Genomic DNA, 13,193 nt, shown 5'->3' on the forward strand with positions numbered 1-13,193 from the left:
GCAAAATCTCACGCACTACGATGAACAGTTCGAGTCTTAGTTCGAAAAAATTTCAGGGGTGTTTCAATTAATATATTAATATTATCTTTTTATTTCCATTTCTTTAAAAAAAATATTTGTTATTTTTTAATAGTTCAATTCTGTAAGAATATTGATATTTTTGTTTGAAATTCCATTGTGTATTTATTACTAATGATAAAAACATGACTAAGCCTAAGGAAATTTGTTTAATGATTAACACTCTTGCCGAAATTTGCTTGATGACAAAAAACAGGAAAAAAGTGAATTGCTTCCTTAAGAGAAAAAAAAATTGATGTTGAAAAAATAATTAATTAGTTTAAATTGCTCCTACACACTTTTCTAAATCAATTTTTTTTTATGGGTAACATAATTTTAATACAAAAGTTAAAGATAACATTAGTGCATATATTTGTCCTGACGTCTATATTAAAACTTTCACATTTATTTTGGAATATCCTTTTCTTCTAATAAGAATGGAAGCCGTTATTCTATCTTAATTACAAATCCAATGCTTAGATGTATTAATCAGATTAACTGATTAAAAATATTGAATAATTTATATTAAATGTACGGTTTATCCAATTACAACGGGAAAGATTCATATAGACAAGACATGATGTACATGAGTCTTAAAAAATAAAATTCATGCTTATGACAAACATTATCATATCTCTGGGAGAAAAGTAGTATGAATTTTTAATTATATTTTATAACCCCTACAAATTTCTAATAAAAAAATATATGCAAGGAAAAAATTATTATTTTCAGATAGCAAAATATATTGTCAAACAGGCCTACACGTGCAGTGCAGGTGCTCAGAAACTAGTTTAGAAAAAAAAACTTGAAATTAAAAATCTAACACCAAATTCAACAAAAGTCAATTAATTTTGTATTATCTATATCTTGTCTTATATGACTTTAGTTACAACACAGATAAGAAGGAAATTATGACACATTTAAATTACTACATTCTATAATATAAGAGTTTTTATGCCATAAGTTTTTTTTTTCAAGTTAAATTTGGACCAATGGTCCGCTTTATTCAACAAAAGATCTAGTGGGTTCATTTTGAGCCCAAAATAAAACAAAGGCCAAAATGCCTACTAAGGTCCCCCCAAAAATGACGGTCCTCAGGTGTAAAAAGATATATCCTAAAACATTCCTAAAGATATGTTTGTTGTCTCTCTTCTTGCGTTGTCCGCCGTTGGGGGTGAGTTTTCTCTTGTGTCTCCTTCATTTTGGAAGACCCTCTTGAAGCTTTTGAAGGTGAGGTGTTCTTCATTTAACATATTCTCATTTCTTCAATCTTCCTCTGAATTGCCTTTCTACTGAAGGTATTCTTAGCTAGGATGGGATTCTGAGATATCATTGTTATGTGTGTCGCCTTTGAAGATCTATGTAAGATTTGGAGCCAGGTTAATCTTTGTTTTCTATCAATTCCCCTAGCTGGACACAAGTGCCCCAAATTGAAATTGGTTCACTGTTTCTCTCTTTTTGCTGATGTGGTCATTTTTTGATGATTGACATAGCTTAGAATATTTAATTTTTTTCAGCTATTTTGCTTTTATCACAATCATTCCTGTACTTGTATTAACTTTGTGGTTCTATGATCCTTTGTTGTTTTCCATGCTACTGTCTACTTGTGAAACTGATTCTCCTAGTTCTTATACTGACGGATGGTATTTGCTGCTTATCCATGTTTAAGATTCTTCTTGCTTTGCTTGGTAGCTGATTGAAACTTAGATACTATTGTTTTCCTTCTTGATTTATAGCTAGATTTGTAATAAAATCAGCTAGTTGATTAGCTTCTCTAAAAATATGATCCAGGTGAGAGTTAACCAACTCCATCATCTTCTGTATTTCCTGTATTCTTTCAGATAGAACCCAAGGTACTCTCCAGTTCTGCTTAATCATGTTTTTGAGACTTAATGAATCAGTCTCTAGCATGATTTGATTGAAACCTTGTTCTTTGCAATACTTCAAACCTTCCCAAAGTGCCCTCAATTCAGCCTCCATATTTGTAGTGATCCCAATGCTTTGAGCCTCTGCATATAAAAGATCTCCATTTTTGTCGCGAACACAAAATCCATAGGAAATCTCACTTGGGTTGCCTTTGCTGGCCCCATCAGTATTGCACTTAATCCATCTTAATTTTGGCAATGACCACTTTACTATATGATAATAAAGGTTGGGTTTATATCCTTGCAGAAGATCAAACTTCCCATTCCAGTGATACGAGATATTTCTTATCCATGGACATTTGGCCTTAATAAGCAGATGTATTGTCAATTGACATTGTAAATACATTTTACTAAAAGTGAATTCCTTATCATGTTGTCTTGCATTCCTTCGTTTCCATAGTTCCCACATGACAATAGCAGCAATTGCTTTCATAATATGCTGCAACTTAGGATATGCCTCATATTCCCACCACTTTGATAGTAGTTGGTGTATATTTAGGCCATCAATGCTAAAACCTGCGCAAGAAGCAAACTGCTTCCATAGCCTTTGAGCTATGGGAGCTATTAGTAATAAATGCATCATGGTTTCCATTTCTCCTGTCTCACAACAATAGCATTTGGAAACAATTTGTATCTTCATTCTCTATAAATTATCATATGTGGCTATTTTCTTTTTCCACACTCTCCATAGAAAGAAGAATATCTTAAACTTATAGGTCTCATATCAGTAAACTTTCTTGCCTTCTCTTTTTTGGGTATTATCACTAAATTTGTATTAGATATGAACTTTGGAAGCTCATGTCCACAAAACAACGCCCTAACTAACTTAGTGATATCAACCTCAATAATTTCCCAACAAGTCTGAAAAAATGCACCTGAAAACCCATCTGGTCCACATGCACTGTCACTACTCAATTCAAAAACTACTTTTTTTACCTCCTCCGGATTAGGAAGTTTAGTCATCTCCTCGTTTTCCTCTTCAGTGAAAAGATGTGGAATATGTCTTAGCATTGAGAAATCCTGATTATGGTCCTCTTCTGCGAATTGTTTTGAAAAGAAACACTTCCCCAATTTGTTGAGCAGTGTGAACAGTTTCACCTTGCTCATTAATGATTTTTGACAGATGCAATTTTTTCCTCCTTCCTTTCACATAAGAGTGAAAGAATTTAGTATTGATGTCCCCTTCCACAAACCATTTCATTCCTGCCTTTTGTTTTCAGTATTCTTCCTCTATCTTGAGATATTTTCCCAATTCTGCATTCATTCTACTCAATTCAGCCCTATTTTCCGCAGTTGGATTCATCTCGAATTGAGTTTCCTTGATTTTAATCACATCCTCTATTGTAGAAATTTGTTGGAAGAAATTGCCAAAAGTATCTTTGCTCCAATGTGATAATGCTCTCTTCACTTTCTTCATTTTGGCTTGATCTTCTAAAAATGGACTGCCTATGAAATCAGTTTGCCAATTTTTTTTCACGATTACCTTCAACTGATGGAGTTTTGTCCAAAAGTTCAGAAATCGAAAAGGCTTAAAGATTGGTTCTTCATCGATGCTACAAATCATATGTAACGGAGCATGATCTGAGCCTTGTCGGATAATACGGTGGACTATAGTCGATGGAAAAGCTTCCTGAAATACATTGTTCACAAGTACTCTATCTAACCTTTTTAGGATACATTCTTCTTGAATCCGACCATTCCACCAAGTGTACTTACTACCAATAACATTCACTTCAGCTAACGCACAATTATTAATGCATTGTGAAAAATCAATTGCCTCATGTTGAGTGAAAGCTAGTCCACCCAATTTCTCCTCCGCACATAAACTGACATTACAATCTCCTCCCACAATCCAAGATACTAGAGAATTTTCAACAATGCCTTCTAGTTCCTCCCATAATTCCAATATGTCAATAGCACTACACCGAGCATAAACTGATGAAATAATGTCATAACTATCATTTTTACAAAATCTCATTGTTATATGTTGTAGAGAATCCATTACTATTGTGCCCTCCTAATCGTCTCTCCAGAAAATCCAAATTTTACCAGAACGGTTAACCAACGCCTTATCAAATACTAACTTCACTTTGTATTGATCTAGATCTAATGGATCATGGAAGGGTTCCATTAGTACTATGAATGAATAACAATGTCTTCTATTTAAATCCATTAACCTCCTAAAAGCATTATGAGTGTAATAGATCTAATATTCCAGAAAATAGCCTTTTCTATCATTGATCACTATGAGTGCCTCTATCCTTGATGCTCCTTGTTTTGACTTGAAGAGGAATTGTAGGCCTTCCTCTTTTTGCTTTCAAACTATTAGTGTGTCTTGGCGATAAGTCTCCAGCCTTACTAATTTGTTGTATGTTATATTCCATACTCTCATCTTCTTCCGTTTCCCTCCTGTGTTGAATTAACTCCTCAAAATCTTCCATTAAATCCAGGGCCTCCTTAGCATGAGGTTGAGGGAGTTGGTCATCCGGTGTTTCCTTTACATTTTCCTCTGATTCCTTTGTTTCAGACTGCTTCCTACTCTCATATACATTGGTACTTTTTTCATTGTTGGAATTTTCTTCCATTCTACTAGACACTTCTACATGCTCCGAGCTTTTACCAAGTGCTTGAATATTGCTACCTCTATCCTTGACATTGTGGCTTTTTTGGATCTCAATGTTGGGGCTTTCCTCTAATTTACTAGACGCATCCACCTGTTCCACACTCCGTCCCGATGTAGATAACTTGCTGCCTTTAGTTCTTTGAATCCCTGGAGTAACATCAAGCTTCCTAAAAGAAGTTTCAATCCATTATTTGGGGGGTTGTTTAGGATCTTTCTGACACTCCTCTCCATCTCCTCCAATATATATGTTTTCATCCTCGACAATTTTTTCATTAGTTTCTAGTGCTCCAAACTGATTACCAGTCTCAATATTCACCTTTGCCCAAACCTGTTCAGGTTGTTTCTTCCATCCTCCCCTTTTAATTTTTTGTTAAACAAAATCTTCCTTCTGTTAAGCAGTTTTCACTCCTTTCTTAGCCATTTTTTTGTTATCCTGAGTGGGCTTCTGTACTATTGGTTGTGTGTATTCCTCCACCTTTTTTCCCTTTGGTTCGTGGTCCTTCTTTTCTGTTTTGGGATATAGTTCTGGGAATTGCACATAGCATTGTTGTTCATCATGTCCTTGGATCATGCGAGTCTTACAGTATTTGGAGACGTAAGCATACTTTATTCTCACCCACCTCTCCATCACCTCTCTATTTGTCTTTTTCATGCTTATTTTAATGTGTTTGGGAATTCCCTTAGAAGATCCACCTCAACCTTCACCCTTGCACAGTTGGTCCTGGTTTGATTTTTTGTCGCCATGTCCACTTGTAAAGGTTTCCCAACTGCAGCAGCTAGCGAGAAGACTGATTCTTTACCAAAGAAGTTTGGAGGGAGTGATGGAAAGAAAATCCATGCAATTGTTATGGTAGTCTCTTCCTTTGGATTAAACATAGGATCCTATTTCAAAGTTTTCATAGGGAAAGACCAATTCCTTTGCGTAATATAGAATGCCGGTTTGGATAAAAGATGCACATAATCGTCCAGCAAGGTTGCCCTAATGAGGACATGTCTATTGCTAAGTAGTCCAATCTTGCATTCTCCCTTTAGCTCACATTGTTTTGGAATTAATTTCCTCAGGTCCTGAATATTTGGCCATCCATAAGAGAATTTTCCGATCACAGCACATTCAAGATTCTCGTTGATTATCATCTTATCTACCTCCTCCTGCTCCCATAATACTATTGTCTCCCCATGTAAATATGTTACCGATTTTAACGGAACTTTCTTAATGTGACCTGACTGTGGTTTTAAAGAATCTGTGTATGAAAGAGTATGAAAATTGGCTTTAGTAGGCTGACCACCCTCCAAAAGAGGCTGACCAACGGCCGTAGTGTCCATCACCGCTGATAGGTAGGCAAACTAGGTTTTGACGGCAATAGCTTGTGTTCTTTTTACTAGAAATTTTATTTTTAATTCTCCTTAAGTCTTTTATGCTATAAGTGATTTTATATATGCAACAGTTTTTTTACTAAAACCTTTCAAATAGTTTTTTCAGTTTGTTCATTCGAATTTCAAATTCATAATTTACGAAAGGTTGTTACTAATATTTTTTTTATATACGCGCTTTGATATGCCCCTATATATATGTCACTCCCCGAGCCTACACTTTGGGTATGGCTGGGACTCGAGAACCATTGTTGGCCCCAAATGAATTCTTTGTCTGGCTCAATACTCTCAGCGGAACACTTAACTCAACATTTAAAAGAATTCAAAAGATAAACTCATGTGATAAACTCAGAATGTTGTAAAGAAAAATCCAACTGGCCAAAGCGGCAACTCAAGTCTTTTAACAGTTAAAACTTAAAATCGAAAAGACTCTTGAACTACTGTCTATCTATCTATCTATGAAGCCTCTACTAACTAAGATGGATGTTAGGATTAGACCCACGACATCCTAATAACAAAATGAAATAACTGAACGTAAATAGGGGATCCTCCGAAAGCAATGAGGCTCACCAAATGGAACTCAACTGGATCAATGAAGCACTGAATATGCTGATCCTGGTTACCTATATCCGCATCATAAAAGATGCAGGTCAAATGGTGTTAGTTAGTACATGAAATGTATGAGCATGCAAAGGTAAATCTAAAAATGACATACGCTTGAACTAGAACTGAAGAAACAACTTACCTCGTCTCAACACAACTCAACCTCAACTCAATTCAATATAAAGCAATAATAGTGATGATATATAAAGAAAAGCTTTCAAAATAGTAGATGATAACTCAATGTAATGGAAAATACAATATAACTCAATTTGTATGCAAAAAAATAAAGTAAACTCTGTTTGGGAGATTCTCTAACCGACAACCATCACTATGAGCTATGTGATGATACAACGTCTAGCCCATGCTGCCAAAACTGTCCTATACTTTGCCGGGGTATAGAAATCATCAACTAAGTGGATCTACTAGTCTATGCTAAAAAGAAATAAGGAATCATCTAAAAAGTATGACCCTTTCTACCCACGTTGGCTACATGGTTTATGGGGGACGTGAGTTGTTAGAACTCTCCCCCATATTAGTGCTCAATACTACTCCCAAAATATAACTTAGTTCATTATGTTTTAAAGAAAACATTTCCTCTTCCTCAACTTCGAGATTATTACTCAAAATGTTTATCTAAAAAGAAATAATACTTAAAACTGCTTATGAACTCTTTTGGAAATGAGTGTTTCCTCTCTCATCTTAAATGTAAAAACATTTGCTCTTAGGAATACTTAGTTCTCATACATAATTTTAAAGAAAATGAACTCAACTCTACTCTTCCTCAAACTCAAATGATCAAGTATTAAAACAAGTTTAAAAGCTTTGTAAAATACTTCTTAAAATGACTTGAAGAACTCTCAAGACTTGACTCTTAACTTTACCTTGAATTTAAATTATGAATTCAAGGTTATAATTCATGTTATGAATGATTTCTAGATGTTTAGAAGTATTTTAGAGTAGTTAGAATCAAATAGAAAACCTTGGTACAATTTGAGGGAATGTACACGGAAAGAAGGACGGAAGGGTAGGAGACCTGGCAAACCTTGGCGCACTAAGTGGCGTGGGGCGCCAGCCCCTAAACTACAACAAGTGGGTTGGGACTCACTGAGTGGCGTGGAGTCCCAGGGCCCTACCTACAGAAAACTCTTTGGGGCGCACTGAGTGGCGCGATGTCCCATGCCCCTGCCCAGAAACCGATGAATTTTATTTCTTCGTTTTCATGCCTGTTTCCTCTAGAATCAAACGATTCTTCTCAAACTTTTATGTATTCTTAGACTCAACATAATTACAACGAAACCCACACTAATTTACTCAAAACAAAATTCCACCACAAGATCCTTATCGCAAGAATTCAACGAAACCTCATACTTAAAGAATAGATCACAAACTTCAAGAAACTCATCAAGAATTCAACAAAAACTCAATTATACTTAATATTCATGGAAAGATTAGAATATATAATCATGATTGGTGTGTGGGTGAATGAACCCAACACTATGAGAACTCACATACCTCTTAGGGATTAAACCCTTGGCGAAACAACTTCGTTCCGAAAGAAAACTTGATGAATGCCTTGACTTTTCTCTCTTTTCCTCTTCTTGAACTCCTCTCAAAACCCTAAGCGTAAATTGGATTTGTGAAAACTGAATCAAATCAGTTTAGATCCCTAAATTTACCAAAATTCGTTTCAATCTGATTGGGTAAGGAAAAGACAAAAATACCCCTCATATTTTCAGGTAACTTTCCTTTAATGGATAGATTGACTTCAAATGGGCATATCTCCCTCATACGAGCTCGAATATTAACAAACTTGGTGGCGTTGGAAAGAGGATTACAAGACCTTTCATTTGATATCTTATGGGCCACCTAACTCATCTTGTACTAATAGTTATGGTCGTTTGAATTTGCAAAACTCAAAACTTATGCATAACTTTCAAAATTTTAGATTTTTGCTATTTCCAATTTAGTTCTTTCTATTTTTAGATCTTACAAATACCGAGGTGCTAGACACGAGTGCAGTTTACTACTCATAAATTCTTTTACGAACTGTAGATTGGGTTCATGGTTTCGACTTCAAAAACACAAAAATTTCCAGATTCTTACGACACGTTTTATGGATCATAGATTGATCTACAAACTGTAGACAAGTCTCTGTCACTCCCCGAGCCTACACCTTGGACGCCACTAGCACTCGAGAACCATTACAGGCCCGAAGCGAACTCTTGGCCTGGCTCAACTCTCAGCGGAAGACTTACTCAATAATAGAAACCTAAAAAAACAAGATCAACTCATAATTTATCCTAAATAAAGTAGTTTACTCAGTATACTCAAATGAACATAAGTGTTCAACTGAAAGTCTTTAAAACGTCACAAAGGAAACAGAAAAGATTCCTCAACTAGTACTATCGATGAAGCTTCTAATGACAACGATAGATGTCAAAAAAAGACCCACGACCTCCTAACAAAACATGAAAAGTAAATGGGAATCCTCCGGAAGCAAGGAGGCTCACCAAAGAAACTCTGAAGCTGCAAGTTGTATCAGCGGTGCGCCTATTGATGGCCTTGACCTCCTGTATCTACATCAAAAAAAGATGCATGCCAAATGGCGTCAGTACATAGAATGTACGAGCATGCAAGGGGAACTCTAAATCAGATATATAAGCTTCAACTGATAAAAAGGAAGAACATACTCACCTCATCTAAGCTCAACTCAACTAAACTCAAGGATACTCAAACTTGGAAATATTCAACTCACTTCAATAAAAAAGCAACAATAAAGATGCATTATAAAGAAAGTTTTTAAAACAGTAGATAATAACTCAATGTATTTAAGAATTCAATAATAACTCTTTACTCTTATTTCAGAGATTCTCTAACCGACAACAATCATTATGAGCTATGTGATGATACAACATCTCGTCCACGCTGCCAGAACTGCCCTATATCTTGCCGAAGTATAAGACATCCTCAACTAAGTGGATCCATTAAGCTATGCTTAAAAGCAATAAAGAATCATCTAAAAATTATGACCCGAATTACAATGAGAAATAATCATATAGACTAGACATGATGTGCATAAGTCTTAAAAAATAAAATCGAATGCTTTGGGAGATAAGTAGTATGATGACTTTTTAATTATATTTTATAACCCCTAAAAATTTCTATAAAAAATATAGAGAAACTTTCACATATAGCAAACATAAAAATCATATTCGTATGTTATAGCTATAGTTTGTATAATTGCGCTCCATAGCAAAATTTATGTTTGCTATAGAGCATCATATTGTATAACTTGCTGGCACTGCTTTAGATTTGTATAATTTCGCTGGCAGCCTCTCGTTTGTATAAATCGCTGGTAGCCTCTCAATTCAATTTTATGTGTTTGTATATCTGTTTAAAATTTGAATTTGTATACAATTGAATCGAAATAAAACGTTTGTATATAAAATCTCTCTCGCTTTATACAAACACGAATTATATATTATATTTTGTATAGTCTGTGTTTGTATAAAGCGAGAAAGAGAGAAAGGCAAAAGAGAACTGGGGCATGGGAAAATTTGTATTGTATAATTATAAGTGTATAGGGTGAAGATAGATGTATTTGCATGTGTATATACAATTTTCTCCTGCTTTATACAAACAGAAACGCAATTTATACATTTGTGTTTGTATAAAGTGAGAGAGTCGAGGGAGAGACTGGCGAGTGAGAGAGGGAGAGTGGCGAAAGTCAACAGTTTGCTACGGGTTACAATTAAATCAAACTGTTGTTGTAGCATTTAATTTGAATTAATTGTCATCCCCCGAGGCTACCCCCTAGACACAAACACAGGACCTAGGATCACGAGTGACCCAATCTAACCCTACTGGCATATCATAAACATACTTAAAGATAAATTGAAACAAATGAGGAAGCTTAATGATAATAAAATTGAAATTATGGGAAATACCCATATACAAATTCTAAATATAAGAAAACTAAGAGTTTAAATACAAATGAAAAGTCAAACTCTAACACTAAAGTTGAAACTAACTATGTCTGAAATAAAGCAAAACTGAAACTAAAGCTAAAAGCAAGAAAGATAATCATGTCACTAGTCTTCAAAAAATGAGGACTCACCACTGATGCTGTTGAACTGAAGATTGGGAACCGATCTATGCGTGATCTGACTGTTGGGGACCTGAACCTACATCATGAGAAGATGTAGCGCAAATTATGCGTCAGTACTTGAAAGGTACTGAGCATGTAGGATAGAATAAAGCTGATCAACAACATAACTGAACAAGCAATAAACCAATGATATAATCTGAACATGATAAGGATACTGGAAATACTGAACATCGCTAAACTGAATGCAATGACCAAGTTTATAAAATGCTAAGAATGAATATTTACTATACTGATAACATGGTCAATGCGATAGAATTTGACTGAATTGTAAGGGATCTACTAATAATCGACATAAAACCACATGAGCAAACTGTGGAGTTCGATGTATACGCCCCATCGAGAGGACCCTATATACCCTGCCAGAGGTATAGAGGCATGCTGGCATGATCACTAAAATGATGCCCACGGAGGGGACTTACAACCTTCGGGGAATATAGTTTTGGGACTTGAGGGTGACTGACCCTAGTCCACTTGGTATTAATCTTCTCCCAATTCATGATTACGTAATTAACACTTTATGACTGAAATGTTGTAACAATGGATAGCTCAAAATACTGACATGCAAACTGAGAATGCAACAATAATATACTGATAATAATGCATTCGAAAACTGAGGTATGTTTATATATAACTGAATTAACTGACCTAGCATGTGTAATTTATGAACTAAACGAACTACATAGCTAGAGTTTTGAGTTTATGCATGAATCTAGGCAAAACAATACTACAACATGATAATATGATTTGGATCACTCTAACAGCTAAAACCCAACAATTTCTAACATTCAAGAAACCCTAGGTCTATCACATTAAAGGAATCTAGATTTTGACTGAAATCTAGGGACCTAATGGGTTAAAGGAACCCACTAGTGAAATCCCACATACCTGGTGACGAATTACACGGAGAAATCTTTCGATTCCAGGGCTGAAATTGATGAAACCTTGCTACATCCTTGAACTTGGGTTAATTTTTCTATGTTTTGATAAATGATCTGACTTAGGTAAGTTCTAGTTATGTTTCTAGGCTAAAACTGACCAAAACCACGTAGTTTCAAGGATAAATAACGTAGTTTAGGTGCCCAACGAATAGAGGAAAAGACCAAAATAACCCTACTTAAAAATCTGGTGAGGCTGACCACGGCCACTTCCACGGATCGTGAAAGGGACCACAGACCATGGGACCGATCGTGGTCCTTGGCCAGTAGCTAGATGGTTCAGGGTCGCCCTACCACGGTCCACTTCATGGACCATGTTAAGGATCACGGACCGTGATGGTCCTCGTGGTCCTTCACCTGGCTAAGGGATGCACTGAAACAACTCTATAGGAGCCACCACGGTTCGTTGTCGGGACCACGGCTCGTCGTCAGAACCACGGATCGTGAAGGTTCTCGTGGTCCTTACTTGGTTTGGTGGCCTGATGGCTCAGGTTTAGGGGTCTACTGGCTAGACCTCACGGATGCCCCCATGACCCGTCGTCAGGACCATGGACCGTGAAGGTCCCCATGGTCCTTACTTGGGCGAGGGGCAGTCCACCTAGAATGGGAGAGACTGAGTCCACGGGCAGGTCAAGGGTCTATGGACCCTATCACAGACCGTGAGCCCTGCCGTGGTTCACTTGTTTAGGTGATTTATGCTTCACTTTTTTAAGTCTGGTTTCTGAGGTGTTACAATATCTTCCCCTTGGTAACATTCGTCCTCGAATGAAGTCTAAACTAGCTGAAATGGAGGGAAAGAGTTGTAACCCTACCACTAATTACTGGAAACTGATTTCTCACTGAACTAAGTTCCAAAAACATGCAAATACGTTGAAAGTGCAAGTACAAACTAAAGGAACAAGATGCTAATACTGAAGCTACGCATGACTGACTGAAAAACTAGAAACGAACAATTACCTTAAGCTGGAATGGAATTGGAAGGAAAGAGGTGAGGATACTTGGCCTTCAGGGCTGCTGCTGCTTCCCAGGTAGCTCTCTCTACAGACTAACTCCTCCACAAAACCTTGACTAAAGTGACTTCCTTGTTTCTCAATCTTCGAACCTGACGATCAAGGATTTCAACTAGGACCTCTTCATAAGTGAGACTATTATTCATAGCCACACTTTCTAAAGATACAATAGATGCTGGATCACCCACACACTTCTTCAGCAACGAAATATGAAAAACCGGATGCACTGCTGCTGCTAGTTCTGTTGGCAACTTTAATTCATAAGCCACTTTACCAATTCTTTTCAAAATCTTATAAGGGGCTACATATCTAGGACTGAGCTTTCCTTTCTTGCCAAATTTCATCACACACATTATAGGCGACACTTTCAGGAAAACCCAATCAGCAACTTTGAACTCTAATTCCATTTTCCTTACATCTGCATAGGACTTATGGTGACTCTGGGCTATTTTAAGTCTATCTCTAATGAGTTGCACTTTCTCCATAGCATAATGGACTGAA

The sequence above is a fragment of the Solanum tuberosum genome, unplaced genomic scaffold (genome assembly GCF_000226075.1).
Source record: "Solanum tuberosum cultivar DM 1-3 516 R44 unplaced genomic scaffold, SolTub_3.0 scf00752, whole genome shotgun sequence".
Classification (NCBI taxonomy): Eukaryota; Viridiplantae; Streptophyta; class Magnoliopsida; order Solanales; family Solanaceae; genus Solanum; species Solanum tuberosum.